Source organism: Manis pentadactyla, chromosome 11 (assembly GCF_030020395.1).
Source record: "Manis pentadactyla isolate mManPen7 chromosome 11, mManPen7.hap1, whole genome shotgun sequence".
Taxonomy (NCBI): Eukaryota; Metazoa; Chordata; class Mammalia; order Pholidota; family Manidae; genus Manis; species Manis pentadactyla.
The window spans coordinates 118,140,296-118,163,576 of NC_080029.1; the positions used below are offsets into that span (position 1 = coordinate 118,140,296).

Sequence of the window (23,281 nt, forward strand, 5' to 3'; positions counted from 1 at the left end):
CAAATCTCCCATTTAGCATCACCAAGGGGGCATTGGGCCTCTCAGCTCCTCCACTGCCAATTTACCCCAGTGCCAATTTACTTTGAGGTAAGAGAAGGAATTATAACCCAGTGGAAAATATGTGACCATTACTAGACGTGGCTACTCCTTAAGCTCCATGGTATAAACCCAACCCCAAGCCAAGGCCATCATTGGGGTGTTCCTGGCATGGCCTCCAGGCTGTCTCAGACTCCTATCCCAGGATTAAATTCATCCCAAGACAGCTGACAGTGCCAGGCTATATTTGTTTCAGAGTGAAATGTGGACACCACAGGGGTATATCCCAGATAAGACACTCATAAGAGTGCAGGGTACAATAAGAAGAAAACAAATCCTACCATTTGCAACAACATGGATGGACCTAGAGGGTATTATGCTCAGTGAAATAAGCCAGACGGAGAAAGACAAGTACCAAATGATTTCACTCATGACTGGAGTATAAGAACAAAGAAAAACTGAAGGAACAAAACAGCAGCAGAATCACAGAACCCGAGAATGGACTAACAGTTACCAAAGGGAAAGGGACTGGGGAGGATGGGTGGGAAGGGAGGGATAAGGAGGGGGAAAAAGAAAGGGGGCTTACGATTAGCATGTGTAATGGGGGGGCCAAGGGAGGGCTGTGCAACACAGAGAAGACAAGTAGTGACTCTATAGCATCTTACTATGCTGATGGACAGTGACTGTAATGGGGTTTGTGGGGGGGACTTGGTGAAGGGGGGAGCCTAGTAAACATAATGTTCCTCATGTAATTGTAGATTAATGGCACCAAAAAAAAAAAAAGTGCAAGGTACATTGTCCCAAACTGTGCCCACCTAACATCTCTCCCAGGAGGCAAGCAACCCAATCAAGGCTGAGCTGGGCCAAGCCAGGGTCGCCCCGTTCACCATCGCCAGAATGAAGGGCCAAAGCTAGGCTTGCATGTCCCTCCTGCTTTGGTACAGGTTTCACTTCCCATCTCCTGAGAACAACAGCTCAGACAAGAACACACACACACACACACACACACACACACACACACACACACACACACACGTGCGCGCACTCCATTTACAGAAACAGTAATTTACAGGTAGAGAACACTCGCTCCAAATTTAGAGGGGAGCAGTTTTCTCTGACTCTGTGGGGAAACAGTTCTGTCCCTTGGGTTCAAAACAGAACATTTAATACCAGCTTGAAGCATCCTGTGATCAGGGCCCAGGAGAAGGCTCGGTGTCTGTGTCCTGGCCTTTCAGCAGCCACTCCCAGACTCGGCCCCAGAAAGCACAACTACTTCGAGTCTCTAACATGGTAGCTCTCCAGCTTAGAAGAGTTTCCATTCAGTCCCCACTGGCTACCTTGTGATCGAAAAGTTGAAGATACTGAGACTCAGAAAATTTGAATAATTAGCAAAAGGTCAAACATAGAAAGTAGAGGTGGGATTTGAACTCAGGTCCTCCCGCTCTCCCAACCACTGGCCTTCCCTGTGAGGCAGTGATTGGCACATGGTGAGCTGTTTGACACTGAAGATGACCTTGACCTTGGGAGAGATGTGCCTGATGTGGGAAGTTCAGTTAGTAAGAAGATGAAACAGATGGAAATATTGTGCTTGCACTTGGGGCTTGGTTTCTAAGTCTTTCCAATTCAGTATGTGGTGCACCCTGGGCCTTGGAGCTGCTGGACTTGACTCCCTTGACCTTGTCTGACTGGCCCAAATGAAATGGGCCACCGTATCCAGGCAAGAGCACCGACACCATGTGCTGACTGGTGTCAGAGACTCATATCAGCTCTCTCAACTCAAGCATATTTCCCTTCACTTCTATTGAGGGAAATTAAGAACCGAGATCTGGAGTAGAAATGTGATCCCCCTTCAAAAAATTGTGAAAAAGGCAGTGATTTTTGCTCTTATTTTTCTGATTATAATGAGGGTGGGAGCAGAGGAGTCTGTGTAAAAGAAAGGTCAGTTGAGTGGCAGGATGGCTTATTTTGTTTCCAAGCTGTAAACTCCCTGGGGCCCAGATGGCCAAGTGACTTGTCCAAGGTCACACGACTTATAGGACTGACATCCTGCTGCCTGATACTCAGTACATGACCCTGGCCTCCTTTCCACTGCCTGCGTCATCGCCTTGAAGACCACACTTGCACACACACTCTCGTACACACAGTGCCCCCGAACCAAGTGGACTCTGGGGTGACTTGTCATGGCAGCAGTCAGAGCATCACATCACAGGTGGGAGCCCCCTTGACAGGTTGTCAGCAGACTAATGAATTCCATAATGGCAGCCCAGTCATTCCCAGGGCTAAGGTGAGCTCCCAGGACTTGAAGAAGATTGAGCTAAAACCATGTGCTCACACACAAGCTTGCCCTTGACAACCTGTGAGCACTGCCCTTTGCCCTGAGAACATTTGCACGGTGAGGAACCTGTGAGATGGAAGGCAGGGGCTACCTGGGGCAGTGGGCCGGAGGCAAACACCTGGCTCAGGCGACTGAAGGGTGACTGCCATCTCCCTTCAGCACTAAGCCCTTGCCATCCCCAGGACCACCGCCCGGTCCCAGGCAGTGAACAGTAAGCTCTGAGTACCCACTGTGTGCAGGGCTCAGTCCTGTGCACTGCGGCAGGAAACAAAGTTAGAAATACGGTGCCTGGACTCAAGAAGCTCCTGCTTTGGTTGGCAGACACTGTCCCTACTTTGGGGAAACTCTCAGAGAAGAGTGTTCCCTACCCTTTGGAATCTCCCAACGTCATTAAAGACGAATACTCTGGTGAGGTTCCTGGAGGGCAGAGAAGAGATGGACTGCGTCCTCGGGAAAGGCCAAGCCAACTGCCAGACAGAGGGAAGGGAGAAACACCGTGCTTGCCCCAGGGGCCTTCCAGACTGCTGGGGACCACCAAGATCCTGCTACCGTCAGGGAAGGAAGTGGCCCTTGGCCTCATGGGGAGACACCCCAGGGAATTGGATTCCAGAAAGTGGTGCCCACAGATGTGTACATCTTCCTTACAGCACCTTGCCTTCAATGATCCTTATACATATGTTTTATATTGATGATTTTCTTAAAATCCCTACCCCAGCTCAGAACATCACCTGCTGCCTCTAAATCTCCACCTGCACCTGACACCTGATTTAGCCCAGCCCCAAGAAGACTCCATCTATTGGTCCACAGAGAAGCCAGGGCAGGGTGCTGACAGACTCTTCAGAACTCTCTTTCTGAGCAAGTGACCCTGGTGGCTGGCCAGTCCAAGAGAGGATGAGCACCATCCGTTTCCCAAAGGCAGTGAGGAGATGGCTGCCCAGACCTATTCTCGGGAGGCACAGAGCAGAGAAGGGAGAAGATGTGTCTCATGTGTCTGCGACTTCCTAGGCTCTACCAGCTTTAGGGACCAGTGGTGACTTGAGTGATAACCACAGAGTTTGCCGGATGTGAGTCCCACCTGTTTACCTTCCTGCGTCCCCAGTCCCAAGCCTTTCACTCTCTGTAGGCCCAGGGGCCTGTTGCCCCCATGACATGAGAATTTTCGGTTCCTCCAGCCCCCAGCTCCCCCCAGCTCCTTGGCTGCTACCGTCCCAGGCAGGTACACCTCTTTCCAGCCTCCCTGAACTCATTGCTTCTGGTGACCACAGCATGTTCCCAGGGCCCACGTTCAGTTTTTCAGTGCACTTTCCTTGGGAACTGAGAACAAGGACCTCAAGGTGGCTCAAAGGACCCTTAGATAAACACACTCACTGGCCAGTGTCGATTCTGAACTGAGTACTCACTGAGAGCGTCATAGACTTCGACTATCTCCTACCTCAAGCTCAAGTCCCAGCCTTCTGCGGACCTGGTAACTTTCTTCCAGCCCCACGGACATGTTGGAACTTTCCTCTTTTGTTTCAAAATCTCGCTTCTAGAATAGATAGAGCTGCTCCTAAGTTCCCACATTTCTGAGAGTTGGTTTCCAGAGACCCCAAACTATGACCACACTACTGTATTTACTTTATTAGGACTACTGCCTTGAAAAAAAATCAATAAGCAATTTAATAAGCCAGACAATGTAGTCTAATTAACATTTGTTAAAGTTTACTGCAAGAAGAAAGTCATTCTGACCTGTTGAATAAGCTAAATTCTAGAACAGTTTTAAATAAATGCAGATTTATAAAGTATGCGAAAATCCTGGCCATTGCTGCTTCCACAGTAAGGCGGCAGTGTCTTCCTGGGCCAGCTCCCACCGAAAACACACAGTTTCATGGTGCCCTCTGCACCCAAATGCACACCAACTGCTGATGTGAACAAAGATTTCTGAACAGTGGAAGCAGATTGAAAGGTCCCTGAGATTTCAGAAAGGAGGAATAGCAAAAAAGACTGAAGTTGGAGTCAAAGGACATGATTTCAAGCCATCCACTACACACTGTGCAACTCCAAGGAAGTCATTTCATCCCTCAGTGTCTTCATCCAGAAAAAGAGGGAAATGGTATGCATCTTGCGGATCATAGCATGGACCACAGAAAGGGGCGCAAAAAGACCCAGTCAACAAAGATACCAGGTTGAGCACAGCCATGTCCTCCTCCAGCCAAAGTCTCTGTGGTCACTGAAATGATACCTTCTGAAGAAGGAGGGGTGGGGGAGCTGGGGGGGAAGAGGGGAGGAGGGGGCAGGCCTATGTGAACCAGAACTGAAAATTGGAAGGAAGGGAGGGAGAGAGGGAGAAAAGAAAGGAGGGAAGATAAGTGATGCTAGCAGACCAGAAATTTTGAGGAATTGCTGGCAGATGGAAAGCAGAAGGGACTGAGGTGACAGAGAAACAAGTACAGAGAAAAATCACCATCCAAGACATGAGGAGCCCGTGAGAAACACATGGAGACCCTCCGGCGCAAATGTGAACAGGCAGCCCAAGCCACCGGACCGCCGAGGAAACGATGTGGAAGACAGGCCCTAAGCCCGCGGGACGGATCAGCCCCCGGGGGACAGCACCCACAGGGGAAACGGAAGACACAGTTAGAATAACAATATTCTCAGAAAGAGTCAAGATGATCACACACATACACAGAATAATAAGTCGTGGTGAAAAGCGACAGTTCTTGGACATTCAAACCATGATTATAAAAGTAAAAGTCATAATACTGGACTAAATAAAGGCATGAACACATCAAATTTCCAATTATCAAGTCAGGAGCTCAAGAAGTTTCCCCGGACAGCAAGGGAGAGGCCAGAGACGGAGAGGGGAGAGCAGCGCCCGCAGGAAATGGGAGTTGGGTCAGTGCAGGTGGCATCCGAAAGGCACTGAGACAGAGGCAGCTGGTGTGATGGAAAGGATTCTTCCTTCGTCACGTCGACACCAGTCATGAAGGAGTCAAGCCCTTTTCTGTGTCATTTAGGCAAGAGTAGGCTTCAGCCTAGTCCAAGTCAAAAAAATTACACATTCAGAATCAATAAGGTCTGAAATCGCCATGTATGAGAGCGCAGAGCTCTCGAAGGACACGCACAGGCAAACTCCGGAGTGTGCTGGACAGAAGGGCCTCTCTCGTGATCATATACCCAAACTCTCGTTGCACAGATGAAGAAACTGAGGCCCCGAGGGGCAGAGCTGGCCTCTTCCTGGCTCCCTCCGCACCCTCCCGGCCTCCGGGTACCTTTCAGAAGGCCCGCCGGTTCCGTGTGCCAGGCTGGGCACATCCGTATCCGTCACTCCGGTGTCTGCCCTGCCACAGCCCCTCCTTCCTCCGGGCTGCGGGCCTCAGGCGGTGGTCTGGCCCAGGCGGCTGCCCTGGGGAGGAGACTGGTGCCCAAGAGCTGCCTGCAGATTGGTCTGAGCAGCAGAGGGAAAGGAAGCCCACTGCTCCCATTTCTGCTACGTGTCAGCTCCTGCACGGGCCCCAGCCAGGGACTTTGTCGGGTGGCATTCTGGATCCAGCTTGTTCCTATCACCCCCTGCCATTGTCCCCCCCATTTTTTTCATTACGTACACTTTCCCTTCAGCTTTTGGTCCAGTTGTCTGTTTGCCCACCCTTACGCTATGGGTTCTTCCAGAGGAAGGAAGGCGAAATGTATAAAGTCCCTCCTATGTGCCAGACCCTCTGTGGGCCATTTGACAGATTCAACTGCCTTTAACTCTCACAGCCATTCTTTCATTCTTTTGCATTTTGACCGATGGGAGCACTGAGTTCAGAGAGGTTAAGTAACGGGTGGAAGACCACACAGGCAGTGAATGGAGAAGTGAGGACTAAGCCCAGGCCTCTGTGACTCCTCAATCCTTCAGTCCCCAGGCCACCTTCCAGGGAACCTAAAGAGTCTCCTAAGGCTTCTGGGAAAGGGCATTCTAATTAGGGCAGCAAATCATACAAGTTTGGGCCTCAGATTACCTAACTCCAGGTAGCGGGTAAGGGGTCTTATGGGACCGTGCCACAAGATGCCAGCCCACGTGATCAGGGAAGCTGGATGCAGGAAACAGACATGAAACTCATTCCTAAAGGCAGGCAGGCTGAATTTGAGGAGCCAGGGAGAAGGAAGGAAGACATTCCAGGCATAGTAGGCAAGATTTTAAATTGCTTTAAAAAATAAAAGACAGTAACTCCATCTGCATTTAAAGGGGGTCAGGGGTGTAGAATAATTTACATCAGGCAAAGATTACATCGTGGCCTGGATCCCTTTACTGACAGAGTCTGGTGGGGGCGGAGAGCCACGTGGGAAAATCGATCAGAGTGAAGGGGAGATGACATGTCAGGGCCTTTGCTGGTTCCCGCTCATGTTTTTGATTTACAGAAATAGGTCCCAGCCCAAGTTGTGGGTAAAGGGCTAAAAACTGCTTTTCTAATAAAGACAAGGAATCCTGACTCTTGGTGTGTATGTGGTGGGTGGGGTCAGCCCAAGGGAGCGGGTGAAAGGGCAGAGAAAGCAATGGGAGGGAGAAGTGTGAGAGCCCCAGGAGAGGAGGAGCCCGGGGGCCTGGGGAAGAGGACAGTGGGCGAGAATTTCCCAGGGAAGGAGTGGCCCAGGACCTTCAGAGCAGCTGTGAGTGACATTCCATTGAAGTTCACTGTGCTATGCTGTGACACAAATATGCAGCCCATGACCCACGTAGAACAGGCAACATCCTAATGTTGTGGTTGTTTTAGGGATTCAAAGATGGAAGGGATCAGGCTGTGGGTTCCCCATTATTCATGAAATGCAGACCTGCAGTATTTTTATTTAAATAGCAAAGGGTGACCCCATGCAAAGGGAGGGTTTGGTGACAGCTAAGTGGCTGACAGAGGTTACAAAAGTGAGCAAATAGCAGACACAGTCTGTGAATGAGGCTGATGGCTTTCATTCACCAGCAAATGCCTTATCCTCATCAATCCACCCTGGCTATTTTCCCCTAATTTCACTTAGTAGTTCTGTGGCACCATTCCTGTGGCCCGGCAGCTATCACCGTCCATTTTTAATAGCAGCTGCCGTTCACATATTGAGTACGAGCTGTACACCAGCTCTGTTCTGAGCACGTCACAAGCATTAAGCCAACTAATCCTCATCACCACCCAAAGATACCAGTTACTGTGCTTATCTCCACTTGCAGATGAAGAAACTGAGGCACAGAAAGGTTAGATTACCTGCCACAGCCACACGATAAGGGGCTGTCTGGCTGGGAGCCTCACTTTTGTGGCATCAATGCACTGCCTCCCTCTGTCATGTGCACCAGCCACTGCCTCTCTCCTTGAGGCTACATGGAAGGACTAACTGCCTGGAGAATAACAGTGGAAAACCTACAAACCTCATGATTCCATAAAGATTGAAATTTGTCCTAAATCAATCCGAGGGAGAAAATCAGGATCAGTGAGTGAAATAAACAAGGAAATAGATTCCTGCTCAACAGAAGACTTGCTAGCACACCGAGCCGTCCACATGAATTCACGGTCTCACGGGGTAGTGAGCGCCCAGTATCAGAGGGACGTATGCAGAGACTCCCCGGCAGCTTGGTAGACATGCACACTCAGCTATGGGAGCTTTTAAGTTTCTGTCCAACTTGAGATTCTATGAATCCAGGAAATTTTCTTGATCTAGAAGAAACCACTCAAAAGAGTCAGACTCCAGGGATTGAAAGAATCCATGGACTTTGAGTTACCCTAAGTCGGTGTTACTGGCCGTTCCTGAAATCTTCCTCCATCCTTGTCCACTAGGTTAACTCCTGCTCATCCTTCAGGGCCCAACATGCATAACATCTCCTCTGGGAAGCCTTCCCTCCTCACTGCATTCCTACTAGGCACAGAGGTCAACCAGGCCCTCCCCACTCTGATGGGTACTGATCACATCGTTCTGAGTACAGGTCAGTGTACCCCTAGATTGTGCAAGGGCAGAAAACAAGCCATGTTTATGTCTGAATCCCCAGCTCTCAGCATGGAGAAGGCAGACTGTGGGATCAATTCAGTTCAGCAAATACGTCTCTACTAAGTCTATTATGTTCCACTCTGATTATCTGTGTTTACAGACGAGCCGCACCCCCTAGCATCGTCTCCCTTCTCCCTTGAACGCAAGCTCCTCATTCTCTCTCCTGCTGTCTGACCTTTGCACATTCTGTAAATGTTTCATGAATGAACAATGTCAAGGGCACCCAACTGGCTTAGTTCTCCAGGGTTTACACAAGCTGATGTGACCTCATCCTGAGGTGGCCAGATTTCCAACAACCGAGTTCTTTAGCAAGTCACAGGCACAGCCCAAGAGCGATGCCTGAGTCATCGGCCGCCTGTGGCCAGGCCTGGGTGCAGGCTCCCCAAGATGAGGCTCTTGCTGGGAGGGCTGAGGCACACAGGCTTCAGGGGCTGCCTTCGCTGCAGAGGGCAGCTTCACCCAAGATCTCACCTCAACCCCTGGAGGACCTCATCCAGTGACTGAGGTAGAGAAATGCGCAGAAGAATTAGAGCCGCTGAGACTGCGCTCCTTAGAAAGGCCTGCTCCCGAGGCTGGCCCATGGCTGACCTCCAGGAACTTGGATTTTGGGGAAGGTTCACACCATTCCGTGGTAAGAGTGGCTCACTGGACCGAAACTGTCCGAACGATATGATTTATGCTGATCACGTGCTTCCCTCCTGGGAGTCTAGAATTTGGGTCCAAGGCAGGCAGAGGGTGCCTCTGTGCCAGCCCTCCCCCATCCCCATCTCCCAGAAAAATCCCTGGGTGCTGAGTCTCTAATGAGCCTCCCTGGGTGGCAGCATTTCAAACACGTGGTTACAATCTATTGCTGGAAGAATTAAGTGCGTTCTGGGCGACTCCACCAGGAAGGGCCTCTTGGAAGCTTGGTCCTGGACCCCTCTGGGATTCTTCCATATGCCTTTCCCTGCGAATTCTGCTTCGCATCCTTTCACTGTAATGACGGTAAGTACTACTCTGGGCTAAGCCAGGGAGTCCTCCTAGCGAGCACTGAACCCGCGGACCTCCAGCGCAGGATGCAAAAGGCCTTTTTGGCCTCAGAGCTCTGTGGGGGTCAGGAGATGCGGCATCTGGGATCCCCTGCCCCCCACCTCACAGGCGGGCCTTTCCCCCTGCCCACTGCTGCTTTTTGCCCTTGCCTTCCATGACTGTTGATACAAAGGGCACTCACTAGTTAACAGCCTGAGTGCTGAACGCTGTCTCGGTTTGTGTCCTTGGGAACCCAGCCTTTGACAGATGCACATGCAGCATTTCATACGGCAAATCATAGGGCATTTTGTTGTATGTGAATTTCATCATTGTAACAACCCTATTGGGTTTTCACGGAGAAGGAAAGGGGAGCTAAGAGAAGTTAAGTGACTTGCCCAAGGACCCACAGCAAGCAAGTTTTAGAGCTGGGTTTGGACCTGGTCAGGGTGTTTCTAAAGTCTGTGGCCTCCCTCATGAACCAGGCTGCCTTTCACCTGTGGCTCTGAAGGCCTAGGATTTTTGCAGGCCTAAGGATGAGTGATTGGACATCCCCCAGCTAGGCATCTGGGGACCGGATCTGGACAGCCCTGAGTGGAGAGGGTTCCAGTACCACGAAAGGAGGCAGAATGTTTTCTCTCTCCCTGAAGGATTCTGAGGAAAGGACGAGTAAATGGAACTCCTAAAGAAGGGCACTTGTAAGGATCACGCACACCTGCACACACACATGCACGCTCACCTGCGCACACACCTGCACACACATCGGCACTCTCTGTCTGGAACTCTGACCTCCCGGGCCTCACACCCCAGTTCTGGAGTCTGTGCAAAGGCCTGCCCTCTGTGCAGAGGACAGGAGTTATCTGGGGTCTCATTAACCAGCGCTGCAGACACACAGACTCACCCAAGGAGTGATGGTGCTGAGAGGAACTTGGCTCAGCTGCCACGCCACAGAGGCAGCCAGGCCAGCTGTCAGCTCCAAAATGGGGCTTCTGGAAGACGTGACAGACGGAGTCCCAGGGAGCTCGTGAACCCCATCTGTCCACAGGCGGGCGGGGGAGAGAGATGCCCTCCCCCAGTAAGCAGGGGTCACAAAGCTACTGTTATGAAGGCCTCCTGCGGCCATGGTGGTCAAACTCTGCTCCACAGATGCTGCAGGTTCTGCAGAAGCTCTCTGAGGGCTGCAGTGTGCGGGGAGGCTGGGTGGGTGGCACCCCCCTCCCCTCCTGCCCACCGCACCCGGCGAGCTCCACCTCCGTGCACTCAGTATTGCTGAGAGGCCGGCGGGGCCGCCTCGCCCGTGACGCCCAGTGGAGACAGCTTCCCCCTGTCCCGGCTCCCCTTGCCACCCATCCCAGGAAGCCGGGAGCTCGTCCCAGTTCTGGGGGATTCCCAGAGCTTTCCCTGCGCAAAGGGTGGCTTCCCTGCTATGGGCTCCTGCCTCCAGGGCTCCGTCTCCATTCCAGTTAGTCAATGGGAACGCCTGGAGTAGCCCTTTTCCCCTGTTCCACAAAAATAAATAAGTAAGCAAATAAAGAAGCAAACACACATGCCCAATCAGTCATCCACACAACAATATGTACTGAAGAGCTGGGGGGTCCTGAAAAGAGACCACATCTCATGCCTCACTGCCAGCAACTTAAAAAAGCCCTCTGCTCTTTCCCGTTCCTTGGGGTCCATTCTGACCCCCTGACCCCTTAGCCCTCACCCACCCACGCGGTGCTTCCCTCCCAACCTCCAGGGACCCTCACACACCCTTCCCTTGCCCCTCCCTTCTCCCCACTCTCCCCTGCTCCCCCCAAGAGCAGCAGAGCTGTTTAGGATGGCTGTGCCTGAAGGAACCGTCTGGGAGTTCTCCTTCCGGCCCAATCGCTTTATCAATGTATTTGCCTCTGTGTACACATAAAAAAAACAAGCATGTCAGTGTGCCTAGGAATTTTACATAAGATTTCATGTAAAGTTTGAAAGTCTCTTCTTTTCTTGTAGCTGGCATAGGCAAAGCAGATCATAGATGTTTCTTACCCAGTTCTAGAGATGAGGACCCAGCAGCTCAGAGAGGTCGAGTGCCTCTCCCTATGTTACACAGGTAATCTGTTGGTGGAGAAGCCAGGGCTGCCACGATACTGCTCGCATTGTGGTCTGAAATAGTGCCAGTGAGCCACTCCATCCTCTTCCCCTCACGACCCCTAAAAGAGAGTCAATCATTTATCTGGAACAGTTTGTTCTCTCAAAAATACCAGACATTTCTATCATGTCCAGCCTTTGACAACTAGGAAAAAGCAGAAACACCACACTGTTTATTGACATTCTTGTCCAGCCGCTAGGATTCCTCGGGGCTAAGCTGTGCACTGGCTGAGTTAGAGACAAACGACACTGCTCCGAACCTAGAGTTTCAGGTCAAGAATAGAGGCCGGAGGCCAGGGAAAGCCACAGCTCCCAGCTGCTAGAGCTGAGCGGGTCCTCCAGAACTTCGAGCCCAGCTCTGCGCATTTTAGTGTTAAGGAAACTGAAGCCCAGTGTTGTAGCAACACAGTCTGGACTTGAGCTGAGAATTCCAGGAATTTGCAACCTCCTGTGTGTCCTGGCTTGCTCTGGTACTTTCTGGCCCTTTGCTCTCAGCACATAAGTTGCAGAAGCATTGCCATATACGGGGTAATGAGGAAGATTACCGTGCTCTCCAAACCTGGTAGAGATGCCTGATTGTCTGAAGCCTAAACAAGCCCCATCCAGTTCTCCCACAGCCTCCACAACCCCTAGCCAAGGCTTTCCTCTCAGGGAGGACTTTACAGGCATCCCTGATTGCCAATATGAATCTGGAGGTGACAGACAGAGGAAGATGCCCACATCAGCTTAACTTTAGTCTAAATTCCTATAGAAAATGGGGACAATCAATAAACATAGCTGGGATCTGTCCATTCTTGAGACTGGAATAAGATCGAACAGACTTTGACTCCAGTCTTTATCTGAGCATTAATCTGTGCACACATGTGAGGACACTGCCTGAGGCTAGGAAAGGAACATGTAAAGCCCCCCGGAGTTCACACAGAGCCTCAGATGGTCTGTAACCCCAACTTCCGGGGTGCAAAGGCCTCCTCATACACAGGTCATCAGAGAAAATCTCAGAAAGGTATTGACTTAGAAGTGAGGCCAAATTAGCCCTAGTCCAAAGGCTGCCCTGCCAAGCTTATGAATATGTTTTAAAGGTATCAAAATGATTTGAAGTAAGTTAACTCTGATCCCAGGGCAAAGTCCAACAATAAAATAATGTGACAAAATCCAGCACCCAACAATATAAAATCCAAAATGTCCAGCATGCAGTCAGGAATTCCTAGGCACATCTGCTCTCTCCATTTCTATTTAACATAGTAATGAAGGTTCTGACTAGGGAAATTAGGCAAGAAAAAGAAATAAAAGGCATCCATATTGGGAAGGAAGAAGTGAAATTATCTCCATTTGCAGATGACGTATTATATGTAGGAAGCCCTAAAGAATCTACAAAAAATACTATTAGAATGAATAAACAATCTTAGCAAAGTGGCAGGATATAACATCACTATACAAAAATCATAGAAATACACTAGCAAAGAACTATCATAAAATGAAATTAAGAAAAAATTCTATTTGCATATCATAAAAAAGAATAAAATACTTGGGAATAAATTTCATCAAGAAGTACAAGACTTTCGACATTGAAAACTGCAAAACATGTTGAAAGAAATTTAAAAAGATTAATTAGAAAGACATCTTGTGTTCAAGGATTGGAAGACAATGTTGTTAATATGGCAATAGTCCTCAAATTAATCTACAGACTTAATGAAATTCCTACAAAGTTCCAACTGCCCTTTTTGCAGAAATGGGCAAGCAGACCCTAAAATAAGTTCTGGGGAATCTAACATACCGCATGGTGACTATAATCACAATACCATATTGTATATTTGAAAGTTGCTAAGAGGTTAGATCTCAAATTTTCTCACCACACACACAAAATGGTAATTTTGTGAGGTTGTGTTAATAATTTCACATGTATTGAATCATCCTTTCATATACTTTAAACTTACATAATGTTATATGTCAGCTATGTATCAATAAAGCTGGAAATTTTTTAACTTTTAAAAAACATATTACAAAACTACAGTAATCAGGACAGTTTGGTACTGGCATAAGGATGGACATATAGATCAATGGAACAGAATTGAGAGCCTCAAAATAAACCCATACATCCATGATCAATTTGTTTTAACAAGGATGCCAAGATGATTAGATGAAGATAGAATAGTCATTTCTATATGTAGTACTAGAACACCCAGATACTCACATGTAAAAGAATGAATTTGGACCTTTGCACCACGAAAACCAACTCAAACTGGATCAAAGATCTAAATGAAAGAGCTAAAACTATAACTCCACAGGTGTAAACCTTGTGATCCTGAATTAGGCAATTTTTTGTGAAATGTGACACCCTAACGCACAGGCAACAAGAGAAAACATAGTCCAAAAAATGGGCTACGAATATGAATAAACATTTCTCTAGAGAAGATATACAAATGACCGATAAACATATGAAAATATACTTAACACCGTGAGTCATTAGGGAAGTATAAATTAAAACCACAGTGAGCTCTCCCCTTATGCCCACTAGGAGAGCCCTATCAAAAATACAAGTGCTGATAAGGATTTGGAGAAACTGGAACCCTTGGCATTGCTGGTGGGAATCTGAACTGGCTCAGCCATTGTGAGAACTAGTTTGGCACTTTCTCAAATGTTAAATACGGAGCTCCCCCCTATTTACTATTCCTTCACGAGCAGGGTGCTGGTTCTGCCACTGATCAGCTGTGTAACTTAGGGCATAAGCAGGGTGCTTATGAAAGAATAATCTTGGGATCAACACCTGGAGATGAGATTGGGATAAAGAAGAACTGGGCAGAGGAAACCAGGAGGCTGTGAAGCCTGATGCAGGACCAGTGACAGCCCATGGCCAGCCCCCAGCCTCTGAGGGGGCTGTCCTGCATCGGACCGAAAGAGCAGATCTGTATGCTCCCACATGGGTCAGTCATCAAACGCGTCATACCCTTGAAAGGGCGTGACCTTAGGCAAGGCAGCCCTCTGTGGGTAAGGCAGAGAGACCAGCAGCTAAAGTTGGTCTGCTGACCCCCCTCCCAGCAGCTGAGGAAGGCCTTGCTTGACAGGAGTCTGGGTGGTGCCTCGGTATGTCTGCTCTGCTGAAAATGGAGGAAATCTGTTGTTCATGGCACAGAAGCACAGGAGGCCCAGGGGAAGGGTGTGGAATTTGGGAGGTAGGAGAGGAGTGGGGGCTGGGCAAGGTACAAGAAGTAAGGGAACAAGACAATAGCAAGGAACAAATGCCTGGAGACCAGCTGCATGGATGCAGTGCCAGGGGAAAAGTGATAGGAGGCCTACTGGGCCTTTGCAGAGAGCTGAAAGGCATGCATTCACCCTGGTTAGCTGTTGCAGGGCTGGGGGGAGTTACGTTTGGGGGCTGGAGCCCCCAGGGTCACGATGTCATGCCTTTAGCGACCCACATGCTGCAGTGAGGCACCCAGGGGCTCTGGCTGGCAGTGGAGTTGGTTAATCCATCCAGGAAAGCCCTGAGCTGCTTTGGAGTAAAGAACTCCTAGGCGTTACGTGTCTAAAGGCAGTCCGGGTGCGGAGTGAACATGCTTCCCGAGCGCTGCAGAAGCACGGTCTCCCAGGGCCTGCTGGCAGAGCAAGGGGCAGCCCAGAGCACACCACGTGGGAATGCACAGACTCGGGCTGCAGCCTGGTTCCGCCCCTGATTAGCTGTGTGTGACTTAGGGCAAGTCCTTTGACCTACCTGGCCTTAGCCTCCTCAGCTGTTAGATGGGAGGAAGAACCTAGATAATCCAGAAGATGTAGTAAGAGCTCATCTACAGGATTCCATCAGCCCGGAAGGGAAGCACCTGGGGCAGGGGAGGTTCTGAGCTTTGTGCTTCCCTCCTCCCAGAAGGTCCCAAAGGCAATGCAGGGCTGGCTGGGACACTCCCCACCTCTGAGCCCCACACACCCTGCTGTTCCCCCTCTCTCAGCCTCTAGCTGCAAATTGGTTCACACGATGAACACACACTGCCCGAATCACTCATTGGGCGGCTTGAGAAAAAGCAATTAAATGCTTTCTTAATTGTAGGATGGCAAGAGGTTAATGAGTTACTATAAAACCAGTCCATGCCATCTGGTGGCTGTCACCAAAGCCTGCATGCAGGGAGTGATCCCAATTTGTAAGACAGAACGACAGCCTCACTCCAAGTCAGGAGAAAGGGTGGGGGTTCGAGATGCTGAGGCTGGGGACCTAGAGCTCTAGCGCCCAGTGCCTACCCACCAGCCTCAGGATGCCCCAGGGCCACAAGACAGGTTCAAAAGCAACTTGGAGGAAAATCAGACAGGGAGCCAAAATCACTTTCAGTTCCAACGCGGTTTTTCTGAGGGATTCAGCTCTAGTGAGGGATGGCCCTGACAGCCACTTTGCTCAGCACAAGCCAGGAGGAGACGCCGGAAAAGCGACAGACTGCGAGAGAAGCCAGCCAAGGCGGCAGGAGGGACAGACAGGCAGCGACGGCAAAGCGTGCGAAGACAAGGAGAAGCAAACCCCCTGGATAGACAGAGAGACGAGAGAGGAGGCGACCGGCAATGCCCGGGGATGAAAAATGTCTCTTGACATAGTCAGCCTGTGATTGTAAGAGATGAAGGGCAGATAATTTTCTAGGATCAAAGGCAGGACAGAATCTTTGAGAATTCTGCTTGGTTCTGGGCAAATGTATCCTCTCCAATATTCTGCAGTGCCAGGAGTCCAGGGAAATGGCCCATCTCCCTCGGTGGATATGAAGAGGAGCCATTCAGCAGAGCCAGCCTCTGCTCTTCCCCAGCCACCACACACACACACACAAGCACACACACATTCACATATGCGCATATATACACCGCCCAGCACGGCCAGCTCCCATCAGCTAGGAGCCAGTGTTCCTCACGTCCAGGACGCCATGGGTTTCAGGCTATCTTTATCCTCAGCTCTAGTCCCAGGTGTCAGTGCCCAGCCCTGTGCCTGGCAGAGGCAGGTCTGGTTTTGTGGTGCAAAGAGAAGGAACCCAGAAGTCCCATATATTTCAAGGGCTACACAAGCCTTTTGAATTTGGTTTCCGTGAGGCTAAACTCACACTGCCAGGCCTCTCTGTCCTCTCCTAAGAACTGGCTGGGAAACACAAAGGGCACCCCTCACCTGTTCTTTTTGGTCTGACTTTTCTTTCAGGATGGGACCTTCAGACACTCACTTCTCAGGATGGGGAAGTTTCCCCTCGCACAGCAGGTTCTATATGGCCACAGCAGCAATACAGACACTGGCTTGTGGGGCAGGGAGGGGCCTCCTGTTCCCGGTGCTGCCCACTTCATCAGCGCTGCTCCCCAGCTTCGAGGACCATGGCAGCTCACTCCTGCCGGGCAAGGCCTCGGCTTAAACACACACACACACACACTCTGGGCTAAAGGAGACAAACACCCAGGATCTACAGTATCTCCATTTTTCACATGATCTTGAGTCCTTGATCTCCCTTCTGTCCCCTACTCCAGGGCCATCTGGCTGACGTGCTTTCCAGAAACTGCATGGGCAGAGCTAGCGAGACGAGGAGATGCTCCACTCATCCACCCATCTTACTAGGGATTGAGGATGCCCCTAAATCTCTAGGGCAAGTTAGGGAAGGGATTGGGGGTGTTCTAGGTAAAATTAGAGCTTGTAATCTTCATTTACGCTCTGTGCCCAACTAGCACAAAAGTGGACTGTAATTGTCCCTTTCGTTTGCAGTACTGAGTCAGAATCCCAAGGCTGTATCCAGATGGTTCTCTGGCTCTCCTACCACCTCTAAGGCTCCCAGCAGAGACACGCCAAGGCTCTGAGAAGCTCCCTGCCACTGGGGTGGGCGGCAGCAAGGCCCAGCAGCTGCATGGCCACAGCGCCAGTGGGTGGCCCCCAGGAGCCAGCAGGGCATCCTCAGTGACACCCTCACAAGCCTGGTTCTGTGGTGTGAGTCTGCCTGTGGTTTGTTCCTGTGCCTTTGGAACGTCTGAGTGTTCCTTTTCCTTCTGATTCTGTGAGCCACCCGATAGCTTTCCTGCTTCAAAGGTAAAAGAATGAGTAGGTGCACACATGAGACAGAGACAGAAACAGAGAAAAGATGAGAACACTCTAGCCCTTGGAATTAAGTCATTGAATCATGGGCACTGGCCTCTTTCCGTCTTCTCTTTCCGCTGGACTGAGCCTTCTGCCTCCCACCCGCCTCCTGGAGGCCCCATGACTTCAGACCAACAGTTTTACCCCATGGCTTTAAACCTTACTTCTTAGGAAGGAACAAATACTCAGTCCCTGCTCATTATTAGCCCCCCTCCGTCTGCCTGTTCCCCCACCTCTGTGACACAGATAAACTTATTTGCACATGTACACACACCACACACACATCACTTTACATTGTCCAAAAGCCACTTGTAGAAGCTGACACGTCCCTCCTCCAGCTCCTAGCCTGCCCGTGTGCCGTCTGCCTCCCCTGAGACTGTGCGTGTGCACAGGGAAAGCCACAGAAGCCTCCCCTGCAGCTGTCCTGCATAGGCACCTGGCCAAAGGGACAGAAATCCAGCCCACACCCTCATTTATGTCCTGTCCAGGGGGCACATTTTTCTAAACTACTCAAAGAACCAAGAAGTCAGTGACTCCCTGGTAAGACATTTAACCGTAGATCACTCACTCATCAACAGAAGGGTGATGCCTGCCCGGGAGTCATGTGCTATTTAACAGGGGACATCCCGTGTCTCCAGTCACAGAGCGCACAGTGACAAAGGGCACCTCTCAGCCCCTTGGAGCTGTTTCCACTCCTCTTCTGGTCCAGAGGCCCTGCAAATCCCCATCCTAGCAGCCTCTGCCCCACCTCGCTCACCCCCAGTTCCCCTTACCCTGTCTCCTCCAATCCCCAGAGAAGTGGTGCTCTGTCCAGTGGCTACCCACTCTGCCCAGCCTGAAGCTGCCCTGCTCGGTGACACAGGGACAGTCCCTCTAACCCGGGATTGAGCCCTCTGTGGCCCGAGGCTCTGCCAGTCTGCTCGTATTCACTCCACATTTGCTCTTGCTGAGTCCATGAATCCCCAGGAAGCCCCCCACACCCTTTCCAGGAGCTCAGCTTTCTAGTTACATGAGCTCAGCTAAATTAATTAACCTCTCTGAGCTTGAATCCTCCTCTGAAAAATAGATATGATCATAAACCCATCTCAGGGAGTTGTCCTGAGAAGCAAGCGAAAGGATGTGCATGAAGTGCCTGACACGTGGCATCCAGTCCATCTTTTGCATGTCCGGCGTCCCTGATCAGCTCTCGCTGCCCACCCTCCCTCCAAGCTTCTATTTACTGGGTGCATGAAACGCAGACTTCACGCATCTGACTTCATGGCATCCTAGCTCCAGCCAAGCTTGCCAACCTCAGTACACATGGCATGGGGAGAAAGAGCATGTTTAACTTGACATCTGCTGCAGGGGCCTCCTTCCCACAAGTGGAACCTGGCATAATCTTCAGGGTTTGAGTTGTTGGAGTCATGATCAAAGGGAGAAAGGAGAGAGTTTTATGACAAGGAACTCATTCCACGGGAGAATGAGAAGCAGGTGTAGCCTCCCCCACCCCCCACACTGCCCATGACCCCAACACTATGGGGGAGTGCAGAGGACCCCAACCTGTACCAAACCAAGCCCAGAGGAAGCATTTTGTCACCTGTCAAGCACTGCATCAATGTTAGTAGTCATTATAACTTAATTCCTCCTGGCTCCTCAAAATGCAGCCCCTCGGGGAGCACTGGGCTGGCGCACTCTGCCGGCCTTGGAGAAATCTGCTGCTTCTCCAGAATCTGAGCATGCCAGCAAAGGAACTTCCAGATGTGAGAACCTCTGCACACTCACCTCCTGCAGCAAGGCCTCCCAGAGGGATCTAACTCTGGGCAGGATTTGGATCCCAGCACTCCTGAGATTTGGGGCCAGCTAACTCTCCACCAGTGTTCGTGCAGGGTGTTCGGCGTATTCCGTGCCCACGGCTCACCAGATGGCTACGGTAGCACCACTCCCCGGAGTAGCACAGTGTCTCTGGACTTGCCAATGTCCCCTGGAAAGCAAAATCGCCCCCTCTTGAGAACTATTGGTCTGGACCCGCCAAAGCTGCTCACCACGGCTCACCAGGCCCCCCGTGGCCAGCCACCCACTGCTCTCAGCCTCTGCTCTGCGCTCACAGCAAATAGTCTACAGAGCCCAAGTGCCCGCCGTGCCCAGAGCCCCCCTGAGTCAAGCGGCTAGAGGGCCTGTGGCCCTGCTAATCTGGCCAGCAGCAAAGGGACAGGATCTCCATCCTGGACTAGCCCCGTGGGGCACCACGTGCTGGGTCAGGACACAGCACCTGCACAGCGGCTCCCTGCCCCTGACCAGGTTTGCATTGGGCTTGGGGATCAGGGTAGGATGTGGTGGAAACAGGATACGAGAAGAAAGCAAAGAAAGACCCTAATGCAGCACCGACCACGGGGCTGGAGGGAGGCCCCAGCTTCCCGGAACCAACCAGGGGACCTGGTCTCTCTACTGGCCCTACAGCTCCACATTTTCTGCTGTGATGATATGCTGCCTTTAAAGTCATTTTTAAAACATTTATTTAAATCATTTATCCACTGATAAATGCTAAGTATTGAAAGATGTATTTCCAAACTGGGATTTTTATTTCTGGCATGAAGTGGATGTGTTATTTTTCAAGGAAGTATCTGTGTTAACATGATGGGGCCATTTGGGGCCACATGGAGCCATTTCTATTTTATTAAATTTCAAGTGGATATAGGTAATTAAAAAAATAAATTAAAAAACAAACGGGAATTAGCAGCTATTTTTTTTAATACCACCACTTTTTCAGAGAAAATAAGAACTCAGCCTCCCCCCATTGTCCCTTCTGTCATTCCCACTGAATTAACCTTTCTATAATTACAGTAATGCAAGCATACATATGAATAATACATATTTGACAGAGTCACATACATTATAACCAAAATACAGTGTTGCTGTATCTTTCTGCAACTTGTTTTTATATCATTTAAGACTGAATGTCTGTTGGCGACCCCTTTCCTAGTGGGCACCCCAGGAACCTCACTGCCTGGTTCAAACAGCAGTTCTGACTTCTCACAGTTGTGTTGTCTTGTGGAAGTTAATAACCTCTCTGTGCCTCTTCTGTACCATACGGTTACAACATCATCCAATTTATAAAGTGTTGACATTAAATGGGGTCACCCACATAATGCACTCAGAACAGTGCCTTCCCCAGGCAAATGCTCAGAAAAAAAATGTGAGCTCTTTGTTTTTTAATAGTTGAATAGAACTCCATTACATAGATATACCATACTCTGTGGTGGAAATTTTAACTTTTGCAAATTTTTGTTCTGATAAGCCACAGCACCATGAATGCCCTTGCATGTCTTTACTCCTTCATGCTATGATTTTTGGAGGTTAGATTCCTAGAGGAGAGGTTGATGGATTACTCAATAAGCACATTCTAAATTTACATACCTATGACAAATTACGTTCAAAAAGGTCATAGGGATTTACATGTATGTGTGTTCATTTCTTTTGGTTCTCACTAATTCTGAAGATTATCAATCTGTTTATTTGGGCAGGCAAAAATAAAAACAATGCCACACTGTCATTTTCATTTAAATTGTAGTTATTCGTGAGGCTAAATACTTTGAATTTTTTTCCTCTTTAATGGGTCATTTGTATAGTGTGTGTGTGTGTGTGTGTGTGTGTCTCTGTGTGTGTGTGTCTGTGTATGAATTGCCCGCTTGTCCATTTTTGTTGTTTCTGATTGATTTAGAAGATTACTTTCTATAGTATAGATATTGAGTTTTCCTGCTAGAATGTGTAACAAATACTTTCTCCCAGGCTGTCATTTATGTATTTGTTTGGTTTCTTTAAGGTACCTTTCACAATACAGTTACATGGTTTGCTTGTGTTAAACTTCTAGGTGGTCCAATTTGCCCAATTTTTCTCTTTTGGCTTCTGAGTTTGATGTCAGACTTAGGAAGCCCTTCCCTACCTGGAAAGAGAGAGAGAGAAAGGACATGCCCTCTATCTGGCCTTGGTATAGACAGATGATAGACAGATAGGCTTACATATAATCTTACATACATATAGTCTTACATTGTCTTTTAATCTGTATTTTATTCAATGCACAAATCTTGGCTCTGTCTGGAATTTGGTATTGCACATGGCATGAGGTAGGTACCTGATTTTATCCTCTTGCATATGGATAGCAATTCATGCCTTGGTTCAAAGTGTCTTTAACCTCCCAGTGGCTCACCTGAAGGACTAAGAAACCCTGGGTTTGGGTCAGTCTAACCAAGGAAGAAGAGCAGCCTGGTACGGGAGCAGTCTTCCCTCCCCTCATCCAGCGCTGCTTTTCCATTGATTGTCGGTCATATCCGGTGACAGCAGGTCAGTTAGGCAGTTCTACTCAGAGATCAGGACAAGGCGAGCAGGCTGCCGAGGGGCCCTGAGCACTATATCACTTGAACACAGCACTACAGGAAAGGTCAGGGCCTGAGCTACAGTCACCGTGGGACCACAGTAACTCACGTGCCCAGAGAAACCATTTTCCTGGAAGATGCATTGCAGGCAGCATGGAGACTCAGATGACCCTTTTCTCATCTGGTCCCAGCTTTCTGTGGATTTACACAGGCTGGCTTCCCACCATAGAAGGAAATCTAATTACTGGTGGAATAACTTACAGGTAAGGGGACCTCTGGTGTGCACCCAACCTGGCTGTAAATCCTCCAAGCCAGATCCCAAAGAAAGTGAACCAGTGCTCAGACCAGGATGCCCTGAGCTCGGCAGGCAGGCATCGTGCCTAGCCCTGGTGCGGGCAGGACAGCAGGGGTCTTCAGAGGGACCCTGGACATTCGGGGCCCATAAGAGGGAAAGAACGTCGGACCGGGCATCAGACTGCCTGGGTCTTCATTCTCCTACCAGCCACCCGTGTGACCCTGGCCTCTTGCTTAACATCTTTACTCAGTTTCCTCTCCAAAACCATTGGTTAACTTATATTGAGCCCCAGGGACCATGCTGCGCTATGGATTTTAAATACAAATCTCCCATTTTCACAACAATGAGTATTCCCATTTTACATATGTTGAGACAAAATCAAAGAGCTTAAGGAAATTTGTTCAGTGACACTGCCAGAAAGTGGCAGAACTGAAATTCAGATGTCCAGCCGAGCCCAAACCCTGTGTGCCTCTGCCAGCATCTGCGTTTCCAGCACGGGGTGTAGAAGCCATAGGGTGTGGGGGGGGGAAGCTCTTCGGGGCTTCCTGTCTGAGGTCACTGGGGATGATCCCAGGGCTTTTTTCTCCCCTTTGGCCTTGGTCCTGGTGACACACACACAGTCAGCAGCTGCCAGTCCACACAGCTGCCCGGCCCTCTGCTGGTAAATGCTTGTGCCACACCGGAAGCCGCCCCTACAGCTGTGGGCCAACCAAATATTGGCAGGGCCAGGGCGAGAGGTAAATGGGGCCCATACACCATGCCTACATACAAAAACGTTATCAGATGTGATGTCCTATGCTCTAGCTTGTCAAAAATGTCTTCATAACAACAAAATATAGAAAATGTTAATAAAGTTGTGACTTTTTTTATGCCTGAAGGTGGAGGGCCGGAAGTAAGATCTCTTTTGGAAGTGTTATCACTGGAAATGAGAACAACAGAAACCAGCGGTGAGATCACCGGACGTGAGATCAGCCGGAAAGTGACATCGCGGTGGGTGGCTCACGGGATGTGAGCCGGTGTCTACAAGCTGTGCTGTGAAATTAATCTGCGTCACTTGCCTGCCATCAGCGGTCAGGGAACCTCCTGTT

General features: G+C 49.7%; 1 long non-coding RNA gene across 4 annotated transcripts in view; it reads right to left on the bottom strand.

Annotated features, from left to right (window-relative positions):
* Positions 1-16,936, bottom strand: part of LOC118923710 (uncharacterized) — a 50,653-nt gene extending 33,717 nt beyond the window's left edge. Inside the window, exons 1-4 of one of the 4 annotated variants that reach the window (XR_008992658.1) lie at positions 16,605-16,936; positions 11,378-11,541; positions 5,623-5,854; positions 4,603-5,385 (exon numbers count right to left, since the gene is read on the bottom strand). This is a non-coding gene — a long non-coding RNA (uncharacterized LOC118923710). Of the gene's footprint in view, positions 1-4,602; positions 5,386-5,622; positions 5,855-7,739; positions 8,508-11,377; positions 11,542-16,604 lie in introns of those variants that run through there. The other 3 variants (XR_008992659.1, XR_008992660.1, XR_005029291.2) reach the window with 3 other exon arrangements.
* Positions 16,937-23,281: the final 6,345 nt, after the last annotated feature.